At 44.1% G+C, this 13,866-nt stretch overlaps 1 protein-coding gene and 1 long non-coding RNA gene across 2 annotated transcripts in view; one reads left to right on the plus strand and one right to left on the minus strand.

The window, feature by feature from the left end:
- MID1 (midline 1) overlaps positions 1 to 13,866 on the plus strand; it is a 338,502-nt gene that overhangs the window by 115,284 nt on the left and 209,352 nt on the right. The gene's annotated exons all lie outside the window — the stretch shown is intronic.
- LOC309856228 overlaps positions 5,192 to 13,866 on the minus strand; it is a 47,031-nt gene continuing 38,356 nt past the window's right edge. The window contains exons 3-4 of the long non-coding RNA XR_014307106.1: positions 13,555 to 13,641; positions 5,192 to 8,053 (exon numbers count right to left, since the gene is read on the minus strand). This is a non-coding gene — a long non-coding RNA (uncharacterized lncRNA). The remainder of the gene's footprint in view (positions 8,054 to 13,554; positions 13,642 to 13,866) is intronic.

Consider the following 13,866-nt stretch of genomic DNA (forward strand, 5'->3'; position numbering starts at 1 on the left):
ATAAAATATTTTTAAAAAATAAAATAGAGAGATAATTAGAGCTAAACGAGCATATCGCTTTTCAGTGTTGAGAGCTCCTAGTATATAATCGCACATAGAGAGTACTTATTTTAGTTACATGAAGTGTATCACAGTTCTAATTATCAGAAACGGGAAAATCTAGATTTGTAGTATACATGCACATAGAACATTTAACATTGTATCAAGCTTTGACAATTATTTTTACGCTATTTTCTACAAATTTAATATTCCAAAGGCACTATTGGCTTTAGTGAACTTGGTAGGACACTTGAATTTCACAACTGAAACTGGTGAAAGCCAAAGAATAGAATATAATTAACAAGTGGAATACAAAACGATATAATATCATTTGAAAATATAGTTGAGAAGTTGCAGACCCAGACAGCAGAGACCTTGTTGAATCCTTTATTTATGCAACAGATGTTGGTGAGAAATTTCTGTATGCCGGCTGCTGGTCTACAGGCCAGGGTTAGAGCCCTCCACGGAGAAAGAGAAAAAAAATGACTGTCCTTGTGAAATTTAGATCTTGAGGAGCGGAATGTGGATGGGTAGACAATCTGAAAATAGATGTATGCGCTGTGTAGTGATTAGAAGGTGGTCCGTGCGGGACCCCTGGGTGGCTCAGTTGGTTCAGTGACTTTGGCTCAGGTCACGATCCCGGGGTCCTTGCCCGGCGGAGAGCCTGCTTCTCCTTCTCCCTCTGTGCCTCGCCCCTGCTCATTCTCTTTCTCTCTCCCTCTCTCTCTCTCTCTCTCTCAGATTAAATAAATAAATAGGTGGTAAGTGCAATGAAGAAAAATTTGGAAAGGAAGGAGTTTGGAGGAGCCTGCCCTTGGAGGTTGGGGGGTCCTCACAGAAGGGAGACAATGGAGGCGGAAACAGACAACATCTGAAGGAAAGTGGCAAGTGTCTGGGGAGAGCGGGTTCCGTGTATCACTGGCTATTCCTCTCTACCTATGACTGTTATATCTACCTATTACTTTGGGCAGATTGTATCTCCTCCTGGAATCTGTGTCTTCGTCTTTAAAATGGGAACAAATTGTGCCAGAAGTTGTATTTATTCTGGGTGACCCAGTGAGGTCGGATATGGCAAACCTTCCCATAATCCAGAGCAGCATTCTCTATTACCATTACCACTACAGTGGGGATCGGAGCTGTCCGCCGCACTGCCCGGCCTGTCCCTTAGGAGCTGGGGAAATTGGTCTAATGTTAGGATGTGCCTACAGAATCCAAAGTTCACTTTCCCTGCCACCCCACTAGCCTCCAGTACCCAGACATCTCTCTCCCTGCCCCGAACTTCAGAGTTTTTTTGCTGCATAAGCCCGGAAGATTCCAAAGCATTTTCAGGGTAAGCAGACAGGCAGAATCTTTGGGGACATAGATTCCCTCTTGATGGCACTCTCCCTCCGAGTCATTAGTCTCTTCCCTTCAGTAACAGGAGAAATGGTCCCAAGGTGAAGGGCAACAGTGGTTTGAGTCTCATCAGGGTGGCGATAGGAGAAAAGGTTGAGCTAGAAAGGTTGTAGTGTCCTGACAGTCTCTTCTTTTCTGCTCACTGAGCCAGACTGTGCAAAAGCAAATGAAGTGCTCTAATGGAGGGAATTCAGAGAAAGCAATCACCGGTCACTCTTCACACATTAACTCTTTTTTTTTTTTAAAGATTTTATTTTATTTGACAGACAAAGATCACAAGTAGACTTAGAGGCAGACAGAGAGAGAGAGAGGAGGAAGCAGGCTCCCTGCTGAGCAGAGAGCCCTATGCAGGGCTCGATCCCAGAACTCTGGGATCATGACCTGAGCCGAAGGCAAAGGCCTCAACCCACTGGGCCACCCCGGCGCCCCTACACATTAACTCTTAACAAACGGTCCTTCCTTCCCCCTCCCTTCCCCTCCCGTCCTTTCCTTACCATTCCCTTTCCCTCGTGTTCTCTCTTCTTCCTTCCTACCCAGCTCTGCCCTGAGCCCTGAGGATCGATAGATGTATCACACCTTATTATTCTCGTTCCGTCCGATCTAGAGACAGAGACAGCCCCCCACGTAGTCATAGTCTGATGTGAGCAGTCCAGCTGGAGAGGGAAGTTCCCAGACGTGGGGCGCTCCGTGTGCCGAGAGGAAGAAAAGCGAAGTCGTTGGTGGGAAAGTCGAGCAGGAGCTCCAGAGAAGATGATGCGGTGCCTGAGTCGGAAAGGGGACAGTCCCCCCGGAAAGGAGGAGTGCTCGGGAAAGCCGGCTTTCTAGCTCAACCCGGGAGCCGGTGTTTAAATTTTGCAAGGCAGGAGGGTGAGCCAAGGTTTAAAGGTAAAAGTCAGTGTGTGTGAACTCGCGCGTGTGTGTGTGCACGCGTGCGGATGGGTACTGTACCGGAAGGCGGTAAGAGCACACTATGAGCAACGTAGTGTCATCTCAAGAGAAACACGACTGGCTAGGGATAATGGCTATTGGAAAATTCTTGGCAATGCACAAATTATCCAGAGGCTTGGAATCTTAAAAGAAGGTACAGTACGTTATTTCTAAAAATGGTCACCTATCTCTCTCAGTAATCGAACGGGACACTTTCATTGCAATTTGCCATATGTAGAAGAAAATGTTTACTGTAATTTAGAAAAAAAATTGATCTTATATAGGCCAGAATTCATCACTGAAAACTCAAAAGCAAAGTTAGAGAAACACCTACTGTGTTTTTTCCCCTTTTCTCAGTTTCGGGTTGAAAGTGGAAAGATAAAAAACACATGTTAGTAGACCAGGTCCAAATCTGTCTACAGTTTTGACAAATCTGAAGGAAGATCTGAGTCTTCGGAGGTTTTGACCTCATGATGCTACCAAACCTTAGCAAAGTTTGGCTTGGGTTTTCATCGAAGCTGAATGGGGCACCGAGGGTGTGTTTCTCAGCATTTCAAAGCCCATTTGTGATCATTTTTTGCAAAACAGCTTTATTGAGATATAATTTAGATGCCATAAAATTGACTCATGTTAGGTGTACAATTCAACAGGTTTAGGAAATTTACAGAGTTGTGAACCCTCATCACAATCCAATTTTAGAACATTTCCATCACCCATAAAGATCCCCTTTGGGGCGCCTGGGTGGCTCAGTTGGTTGAGCATCAAACTCCTGATTTCAGCTCAGGTCATGATCTCAGCATTGTGATATCGAGCCCCATGCTGGGTGTGAAGACTGCTTTAAGATTCTCTGTCTCCCTCTTCCTCTGCCCCCTCCCTCTCTAAGTAAATAAATAAATAAATAACCTTTAAAAATAGATCTCATTTGCCCACCGGTAGTTACTCCCTATTCCCGCCCTCAGCCCCTGTCAACCACTGATCTACTTTCGTTTCTGTGGATTTGCGTTTTGTGGACATTTTCTGTCAATGGAATCATCCAATATACGGTCCTTTGTAGCTGGCTTCTTTCACTTAAAATAATGTTTTTTTTTAAAGATTTTATTTATTTATTTGACAGGGAAAAAGAGATTACAAGTAGGCAGAGAGGCAGGCAGAGAGAAAGGGGGAGCAGGCTCCCTGGTGAGCAGAGAGCCCGATGTGGAGCTTGATCCCAGGACCCTGAGATCATGACCTGAGCCGAAGGCTTTAACCCACTGAGCCACCCAGGCGCCCCTAAAATAATGTTTTTGACATTCATCACATTATATATATCTGTAATCTGTTTTTTTTTTATTACTGGATAATATTCCATTGCATAGCTAGACCACATTTTATTTATCTGTTCACAAGTTGATGGACATTTAACTTGTTTCCCCATTGGGGTCTTATTTTTAAAATGAGAAAACTGTATTGTAAGCAAGTCTTCAAAGCACCTCTAAAATTCTTAGGCCACGTCTTATTTTAGTTTGTGAATTGCCCATCATCTTCATTTTGTGTTGCAGAAAAGACGTATTAAACATCGGCTCTGATGGCTAAAAAACAGACTCTAGGTATCATGAACTTGTGACTACGTCCTTACGTTCTGCCGTTGCTTACTGAGCCCATATAGTAGTAGCTAAATATCACATTTAATTGTGTGGATATTGCAAACTGTACCATTTCAGCAAGAAATAATGATAAATTTAGCCGCTAAAGGTGTTGATGATGTGATTTTTGGTGACTTTTTCTTCCTGAATCCCAGTACACTTTGTGCTTGCTCTAGGAATCCTGCTGTAGTGATAAGTTTCCAACTAAAATATATTTGTACGATTAAGTTTTATGTTGTTCGTCGTATTAGTCAGCTTCGGCTGCCATAACGAAATACCACAGACTGTGTGACTTCAACAACAGAAATTTCTTTTCTCACAGTTCTGGAAGCTAGGAAGGCCGAGATCGGGATTGAGGTGCCTGCCAATCTGGTTTCTGGTGAAGCCTTTCTTCCCCACTTGCAGGCTCTACTTTCTCAATGTGGCCTTACAAGGCTTTTCTTCAGTGCTTGCATTTGCCGGGGGTGGGGAAGAACAGGAGAGAGAGCTTTCTGGTATCTCTTCTTCTAAGGACACTAACCCTTTTGGGTCAGGCCCCTGCCCTACGACCTCATTCAAATTTAATGGCTTTCATAAAGGCCCCATCTCCAAATACAGTCATGTTAGCGATTAGGGGTTCAATATATGAAATGAATAAGGGAGAGACAAAAATGTTTGGTCCCTAACATGCATTAATTGCAGAAAAGAATAAACTCTCCGTTAGGGGTGCCTGGCTGGCTCAGTTAGTAGAGCATATGACTCTTTTTTTTTTTTTTTAAAGATTTTATTTATTTATTTGACAGAGATCACAAGTAGGCAGAGAGGCAGGCAGAGAAGGTGGAGGGAAGCAGGCTCCCTGCCGAGCAGAGAGCCCAATGCGATGCAGGACGCGATCCCAGGACCCTGAGATCATGACCTGAGCCGAAGGCAGAGGCTTAACCCACTGAGGCCCCCAGGCACCTCATAGCATATGACTCTTGATGTTGGGGGTCATGAGTTTGAGCCCCATGTTGGGGTAGAATTACCTAAAAAAAAAACACTAGATGAATAAACTGTCCAATAGAATTTTTGATAACTACCGACAGACTTTCCTGGTGGTTAAATGAATGTTGGGAAAGAATTTGTATTGGTGCAAACTCGAGTTTGCCTTCAAAAAAACACAATAGTGGGGCCCCTGGGTGGCTCAGTGGGTTAAGCCTCTGCTTTCAGCTCAGGTTATGATCTCAGGGTTCTGGGATCGAGTCCCACATCGGGCTCTCTGCTCGGCAGGGAGCCTGCTTCCTCCTCTCTCTCTCTCTGCCTGCCTCTCTACCTATTTGTGATCTCTGTCTGTCAAATAAATACAATTTAAAAAAAAACACAATAGTGTTTATTCAGCTCAGTCATGGATTCTGAAAGCAGTGTACACTCAAAGACGAAGCAAGATAACTAAAATAATTCTCGGTGCATATGTGATTGAAATAATCTCAAAGAACTTTTCATATGGCTCGTCTTCACTTTAAATAATAAAACCATGCATTGAACATGGTTTGATGAAGATGTATCTTTCTGAACAGATTCTCCATGATTTGGGGAGACATACCATAATAAACACTCTTTTCAATAAAGCAGTTTCAACTTAGGATTCTTGACAGCTTCATTTTCAGGGAGTAGGCTAGGATGAAAATTGAGCTGCCCAAAGAGACTTGGCAACATAGTTTACTCATTGTAATTAAAAAGGGGGAAATTTCTAAACCACAGTCGTCCTCAGTGCTAACGTGAACAACCAAATATTATTTCCAGTGGATTTTTTTTATTTCCTCATTCTTGGCAAGTTGGTACAGCTTTGTGCAGTTGGGAATCAGAAGGCTATCCTTCGTGCTCACCGCCCACATTCATTACCAAAACCCAACTTCAATAATTGCAAATTTGAACACTTAGCTTTACACCTTTAGAAAGAAATCATAGCAGCTATGTACTTCTGGCAGAATATTTCATGTGGTCAATGTTATTTACTTATACAATTGGAAAATGACTTGATTGCAACCATGTTGAAAATCTTTGCAAGCGTATGACCTTTCCCTACATTGGATTTTTCTTCAAGGGAATAGGTAACTTCATTTTGTGATCTTATTTGGTTCCATGCAATGACACAATCCGGCCTAGGAGACATACTAGACAGATCTTGGTATAGAAAAAAACAAATGCAAGGATTTAGATTACAGACCCTTGCAGATGAGCCACTGTAATGAACAATCCGTGTCCACTGGTCTACGGTGTTTAGTTAGTCCATCACTTGGGTATTGGGCACACGAATAAGTGAGTCACTGATAACTTCCAGATGTTTTACATTTTCAACTGCTGCCGCATCTCCTCCACTTTCCCCTTCTTCTTTAAATGGAACAGTTTAAATTCTGAACTACTCCGCAAAGAAACTTTTCCAAGTGCTTCGTTTCTAATGTACCAATCGTGAAATGGCATCACTGTACTTGGAAGAGACAATGGGGGCCGCAGGGCAAGCCGGGAAACTGGGGGAGGCCAGCTCCCTATTTTGTCCACCTAAGCAATGCTAAAGGGGTGTTTGGGCGGACTTAGGCCACGGCCCTATTGTGCTTATGTCAGCGTCTTACACGAAGCCGAAGATGCCTTTTGAATGGCTTCACCATTTTTGCACGTCTCCATGGGTCCTGTTTACCAGCCTTGAGATGCAGATGGAGGTAAAAGCCAAGCTCTGTTCTGGCTTCCATGGAAGGACTAAGGAGGGATAGCGCTTCGGCACTAATGGGATTCACACTTTGTTAGGAAGTAGCTTGTTGCTCTAACCTTTGCTTGCATCAACAGTGGCTGCTTTAGAGTGAGTATTTGCTTTTCTGCTTGCCTGTGAGGTTATATTAATTTCTTTTTCCAGCTTAATGGTCTGCCTGTTCTGGATTTTACGTTTAAAAAAAAAAAAAGAAAAAAGGAATTTCCAGCACTGCGTTCTCAAGGGTTTGTGTCCAGGCTTGCAGGCCACTCTTTCGTTGTCTAAAGAAATGATTTTTTTGTCTTTGTCCTTTCAGGGCAGTTTGTTTGGAGATGGCATTAAAAAACATAATGCTGAACTCTACAGATTCCTTCTTCCCACTGGTGGGGGAAAGAACACCACTGTTGCACATGTAGACTTCATGTTAGCACAGAGTAACTGTGGCCTGGGTTGGTTTTTTTTTTTTCCTAATCGTTTAGTCAAAAATACAGATTCTCTTTTAATTCTCTCCATCCAAGGCAAATCCAGTTCTCTCCTTAAGAGAGCTCAAAGCTGCCTCCCTTAATCTGTTTTTTGAAATCCCCACTTTCCTAAATGTAAAGAACTTGTTAAAAAATTCTTTTGACCCTGTTTCCTGTACTCGTATTTTCCACCGCCCATGAGATAGAAAATGTGTTAAGCATCAGGAACATTATAACGGTTTTCGCTACATCCTACGATAAATGTACCTTTCAAATGTATTGTAGTAAAACTTGATTAAAATACCGAGCTAGCCACTTACCTAATCTAGAAACCGCCTGGTGTGAGGTTCTATAACACATTCAAAGGGTGTATTTGTGGTCACTGGACTTAGAGACTCTGTGATGTCCAGAAATCTCTTTTGCCTCACACAGACTAAGTGTCGCACTGCCAAGAAGTACACCATAATTCTTCAGGAGGAGGGGACAAGGTGACTGCTCTGGGGAAAGACCAGCCACACCTATCAAAACAGGGCCACAGGAAAAAAAAAAAAAAAAAAAAAAAAAACGACAGGTCCATGTGAGCCTCCAAGTTTAAGTCCAGGGTGAGGGGTGGGGGAAGCGGGCAAAGCTACAAGCTTCAGCCTTCAGTTTGCGACAGAGCTGCATGTCTACAGGGCAGCTCTGTGTAGCGAGCTAGGGGGAGGGTTGTCCAGAGATTTCTTTCTTTAGTGATGGTTAAAATGGTTGAGGCCGGCCAGTAGAATAAAAGCGTTGGTGGAGTTGATTCTAGCCAGGAGATCGCAGTGCTGCGTTTTTGGATTAAAGCAGCATGACCTGTCCATTTGGTCTGTTTCACGTCCATGTGGGAGTCCTCGTCCTCTACCCTCTTAGGTTCGGTGACTGGGACCCTGCAAAATAAATGGACAAAAGATAGACTGACAGAAGAAAAAAAGTTTATTTAACGTGCATATGGCGGGGCGGGGGGCGGGGTAGGGGGGCTCACAGTGTAGTAAAAACCTCAAAGAGGCTATCAGACCTGGAGACTTAATACACTATTTTAGCAAAAGGCTATAAATTGGGGCACCTGGGTGGCTCAGTCGGTTAAGTGTCCGACTCTTGATTTGGGCTCAGGTCTTGATCTCAGGGTCCTGATTATCAGCCCCTTCCTGGGCTTTCCGCTTAGCAGGGAATCTGCTTCTCTCCTTCTCCCTCTACCTCTGGCCCCAGCCCCGCTGTGCTCTCGCGTGCTCTCTCTCTCTCTCCCAAATAAATAAATAAAACCTTGTTTTGTTTTGTTTTGTTTTTAAAGGCTGTAAATTTGTAGAGAAGTGACAGGAGAATGGAAAGGGGTTTCAGGCTTCTAGGGGCAGTAAATTGTGAGAAGGCAAGTATATGGGGGAAACTAAGGAGGACGAGGGTTATTTCAATAAAGCCTCGTCTGCGCCGATTTCAGTCTGCGCTGTCTCTGCTGGTGCCCACCCTCTCCTCCTCCTGATCGGGGAAAGTGGCCGGGCGGGGTGGGGGGGGTGGGGGGTCCCTTCAAACAGGGAAATGTACGGCCTGCCTTTCAGCAGATAGAGGAGGGTAGAGAGCTTTCCTGTGTCTGCTTTTTCTGTCCCTCAGTTGCCTTCAGCTCAAAATAATCTTTATGCCGAAGTGACATGTTTGGAGATAGCACCTTTGGATCTATCTAACGGATATATGACGGTGGAAGTGGGGACACCGCGGCTGTCGACCCCCGTGCTATTGAATGGCACTCGAGAACCCTTTCTTTTTTTTTTTTTTTCAAGATTTTATTTATTTATTTGACAGAGGGAGACACAGCGAGAAAGGGAACCCAAGCAGGGAGAGGGAGAAGCAGACTTACCGGTGAGCAGAGAGCCCGATGCGGGGCTCATTCCCAGGAACCTGGGATCATGACGTGAGCCGAAGGCGGATGCTTAACAAGTGAGCCACCCAGGCGCCCCTCTCTAAATCACTTTTAGTTCAACTTTGGAAACAGCACACTCCCATACATTCAGTGTACCTTCCTAGGAAATGGGTATGCTCTGCCCAGACTCGTGCACTTGTCAAGACATAAGCTATGTTGCAGTGAGATCTCTTTTGGAAAAACCAAGATGGATCATTGTTTCCATTTTCTTTCATTCGAGGGCGAACACAAATCAGTGTTATGAGACTCTTTCATTTCCCTGTTTGTATTGGATGGGGGTAGGGCTCACCAGCCAGAATGACAATACGGGACGGGAAATGGTTTTCCAAACAGGCTGGGTCCTCAGCCTGCCCAGAGAGGGTCCCGGCTCAGTGGCAAATGTGTTCTCTCCACCACTGTCCAACTCGTCAGAAAGATTTTAGAAAGACACATATGGAAGGTGTGTGTCATAGCACTTAGGAGTAAGAAGCACCCGGGAAGACCCACATCAATACTTTGAAGTCCGTGTTTCTATAAATGCTCTGTCTTAAGGGATTCGTTACATCAGTGCTTCTCCGGAGGAGGAGGAGGAGGAGGAGGAGGAGGAGGAGGAGGAAGGCACTTCTGCCTTCCAGGGGACATGGAGCCAAGTTTGGTGACATTTTTGGTTCTTATGACTGGGATGTGGGTGCTGCTGGTGGCCTCTGATGAGTAAGTCCCAGGATGCTGCTAAACATTTTGTGATGCACGAGACGGGCCCGAAACGGACGATGCTCCAGCCGCAACGGTCAATAGTGCTGCGGTGGAGATGTGCTGCGGTGGAGAAAACCTGCTTTCCATCACCCGCCCTCCCCCGCCTCCCAACCACGGCTCCAAAAACAAACCACCACCGCAGGACACCCGCAGACGCTGCGCCGGAAAGGAGTTAGAAAGAGACCAAAACCTTGGATCCATTCCTAAGAGTCTTCTGGGTTTTTCAACAAATACACCGAATTATCCATAAAGATATTTGAGCTCTTCTTTTTTTATTGGAGTCGGAGTGGATTTTTTATGGTGGGGGGGAGGGAGAGTCATCAGTGATGAGTGGACACAGGCAGTCCTGTGTAAATCATCTCCCTCGGTCTCCTTATTTTGAAAGCTCCCGCTAAAGAGAGGCGGTTCGCGTCCCCAAATTCCCGGGCTCCAAGCTTCTTTTGGTTTCTCTTAGTGTTTCCTTTGGTTTTGTTGGGACTCGTAATTGGAGTTTAGGGAATGTCCCCTGAGGTCAGGGATCCAATCCTTTGAATGCTGATCCTTAGAAAGATCAGTAAAGAACCATTAAGGGCCGGCAGTGGGGTCCTTTTGTAGAACAAAGTCAGCATTTTCTTCCCCTGGGAGTAGCCCCCTTAATCCATTGTTTCTATTTCTCAGAGGAAGTAGCAAATTTTTGTAACTGAAAAGCAAAACCACCTGGTAGATTTCTGAAGGAGACTAAGTCTCCAACCTCCAGTTTCTTTTACAAATAGGATAAATGCTATTGGGAACCTGGTGGGTGTTCCTGCACCCTCTTGAAATGGACAGAGGTGTAGTAAACAAATAAGAAAGTAAAAGTAGGTGAGAATTGTTTTAGTAATGACTTCTGAAAAACCGTTTTCAAAACAACACTTGGATCGGCTGGGGGGCTGGGGACGAAGCTCAGCCTTCGGCTTGTTCCAGGCAAAGCAGTTAATGGCTGGGATGTACTTGGGTGTAATTGTTGTGATTTTTGGATATGTCATTGTCCTACAAACAAATCCTACCCTAGCTTGCCAGGCCCTCCTGGTGGAGAGCAGCACTATCTGATAGAAATACAGTGCCAGACACATCTGTAATTAAGATTTTTCAGGCAGCAAAATTTAAAAGTTAGTAATTAACTTAAAAATAAATAAATAAAATGGATTCTAAGGATCCATTGTCTCTCACTGCAAATCCAAGTTATTTCAACATCTAGTCAATATTTTTAAAATTACTAGTGAGTTACTTTAAATAACTGAATAGTGGTTAATAGAAACTTAATAGTGGTTAACACTTCGGTTTTAAATTAAACCAAATTAACTCCGTTAGACTGGCCACGTGTTCAGTGATCAATATCCCCGTGGAGCTGGTAGCTTTCACGTTGGATGCGTGAAAGCTCACCAAGGCTGAATGTGAGTTTATCAGTTGGTTCCTCTGATAAACTCACATTCAGCCTTGGTGAGCTTTCAACTCCGTCACCGCAGGTGATGTTCTCTCTTATTTCTTGGTCTTTGTGCAGGATTCTCTCCCTGGAACGCTCTCCACCATCCCTCCCACCGTACCTGGTTCATTCCCATTTGTTCTTCATAGAAGTTGATTCTTCTGGGGGAAAAAAAAAACTGGGAAGGAAAAGCCTTTCCTCTACCCTCTTTGGTTTAGGAATTGGGGCCTGCACGTTTAAACTGATCAAAGGCAGATTGGCAAGAGAACAGGCAGAGTTTCATGACATGTGCGATGCATAGACACAGCGCAGGGCTTGAGAATAAGCTAACTCACGGGGCGGGGGGGTTAGAATTTGGAGTTTACATACCTAACTTAAGGGAAATGGAGTGGGGAAAAAAGACTTCTGTGGGAGGGTTTTTCTTTAGGAAAGTCAAATGGGCTTTTAGGAGAACAGATGAGAAAAAAACGTTTCTGATCATGTTTGCTTGTGCGGGTACCGGTGGTCTTTCCATCTTCTCCAAGACCAGGAAACTTCCCCAAGAGGGGATTCCTGGTAGGTTTACTCTTGCTCTCTCTCCTGGGAGTAGAAGCCATTCTGAAGTGGGAATTTATGGCCGTCCTCATTGCCCAGAAGTTTCTGCTTTTAGTCAGATAAGGAAAGCTCGGAGAAGACTTCCTTCCGCATCTGTTGAATCTCAAAGGTCTTCAGCTTAAAATCACCTTTTTACCAGGGTGCCTGGGTGGCTCAGTAGGTTGGGCGTCCTGCTCCTGGTGTCAGCTCGGGTCTTGATCTCGGGATTGTGGAATTGAGCCCTACAGGGGGCTCCACACTCAGCGTGAAGTCTGCTTGTCCCTCTCCCTCTGTGCCTCCGCTTGTGCTCTCTCCATCTCTCTCTTGAATAATAAGTAAGTAAAATCTTAAAAAAAAAAAAAAAAGGGGGGCGCCTGGGTGGCTCAGTGGGTTAAGCCGCTGCCTTCGGCTCAGGTCATGATCTCAGGGTCCTGGGATCGAGTCCCGCATCGGGCTCTCTGCTCAGCAGGGAGCCTACTTCCCTCTCTCTCTCTCTGCCTGCCTCTCCATCTACTTGTGATTTCTCTCTGTCAAATAAATAAATAAAATATTTAAAAAAAAAAAAAGATAATCTTTTCAGCAACTCTGGAGTTCCAAGCAGGTTCTCGCAAAAACACAGAAGTTAGATTTTGCTCCTCTATGTTGTGACGCCACTTGGACTGCCTGGTCCGTAGCCCTTCCTCACTGGATTACTCCCTCAAGTTTGAGTGTTTTTTCCTTCCCAAATAGACCATAACCCCTGGAAAGCAGGGGCGGTGCTACCTTCCTCTATATTAAAGGGAACTCATCATCTAGGACAGTGGACTTGCGCATCATAGTCCCTTGATAAATATCAACCAAATGTACATACTCTTGGAAGAGAGGAAGATGTTTTTCTTCTACCTTTCTATGCTCATTACCGGCTGGGCCCTCGGGAACAAAAGATTAACAAGGGAACCGTGTATATTTAATATGAATCTTCCATGACACAAGAGACTCCATAGAGAAAGGAAGCCCCAAAGAAATGGTTAATTTGGAGTGTTTTTATGCCGGGTTTGATAAACAGCTACATGAGCTGCTCGGCAGGAAAAACCGATGGAGTGACGAGCCACGTCACTATAGGGCCGATGCTCAAAATTTATTTAGTGAAAAATGCTGCACACAGAAGACCATGTGTTCTATGACTCCATCGATAGCGAGTGCCCAGAAAAGACACATCTACACAAACAGGAAGGAGTTGCCGGACCTGAGGAATAAATTGCCAACAACAGAAATGTTCTCAAACTGACTTTCGGTAGTGGTTGCAGAAGTGGGTAAATTTACTAAAAGTCATTTAAAATGGATACATTTTATGATATGTAAGTTATATCTCATGAAGTTGTTAAAGATAAAAAATGCTAACACTTTTTAAAAGACCCGATGTGAAAATATATACCTATCCAGTATAAACTCCGAGAGTTGAATATTATCTCTGTCCTTCTATCCATCTGTCTGGCAGCCTACCTACTTACCTACCGATCTATCCATATGGGTAGCAAACTTAATAGTGACTAACGCTTTAGTTTTAAATTATAGGTGATTTCTTTTCTTAGTTTTTTTTTAATATCCAAATTTTCTTTTTTTTATGTTTCAAGTTTTTATTTAAATTCCAGTTAATTGACACACGATCCAAATTTTCTATAGTGAACATTTATTAAAGCAACTACTCACAAACTGGAGTGGGGGAGCTTTTTAGAAAGATGAAGTGCACTTACTCTTTTGAAGAGAATGTTCTGGTCTTCCAGGAAGGCTGGACCCTGCTGTTCCAACATTCCTACAGTACATGTCCCGTCATAGAGTGCCTGCTCGAGAGAGATTAAATTTACAATTGAATGACTGACCCTGGATGAATAAAGTGTACATGTATGTGCGTACGTGTGCCTGTGCACGGGATGCCAGTGAACAAGATTCCATTCCTAAGAGGAGGACAGGAGACCCTAGCTTCCAGAAAGAATTGTCTTTACCCAGGGTGGTAATGAAAAAGAAGTGGAACTTCTTTTCGTTTCTTGAGACTCGGGGCTGAGTTC

This window comes from Mustela nivalis, assembly GCF_964662115.1.
Source record: "Mustela nivalis genome assembly, chromosome: X".
NCBI lineage: Eukaryota > Metazoa > Chordata > Mammalia > Carnivora > Mustelidae > Mustela > Mustela nivalis.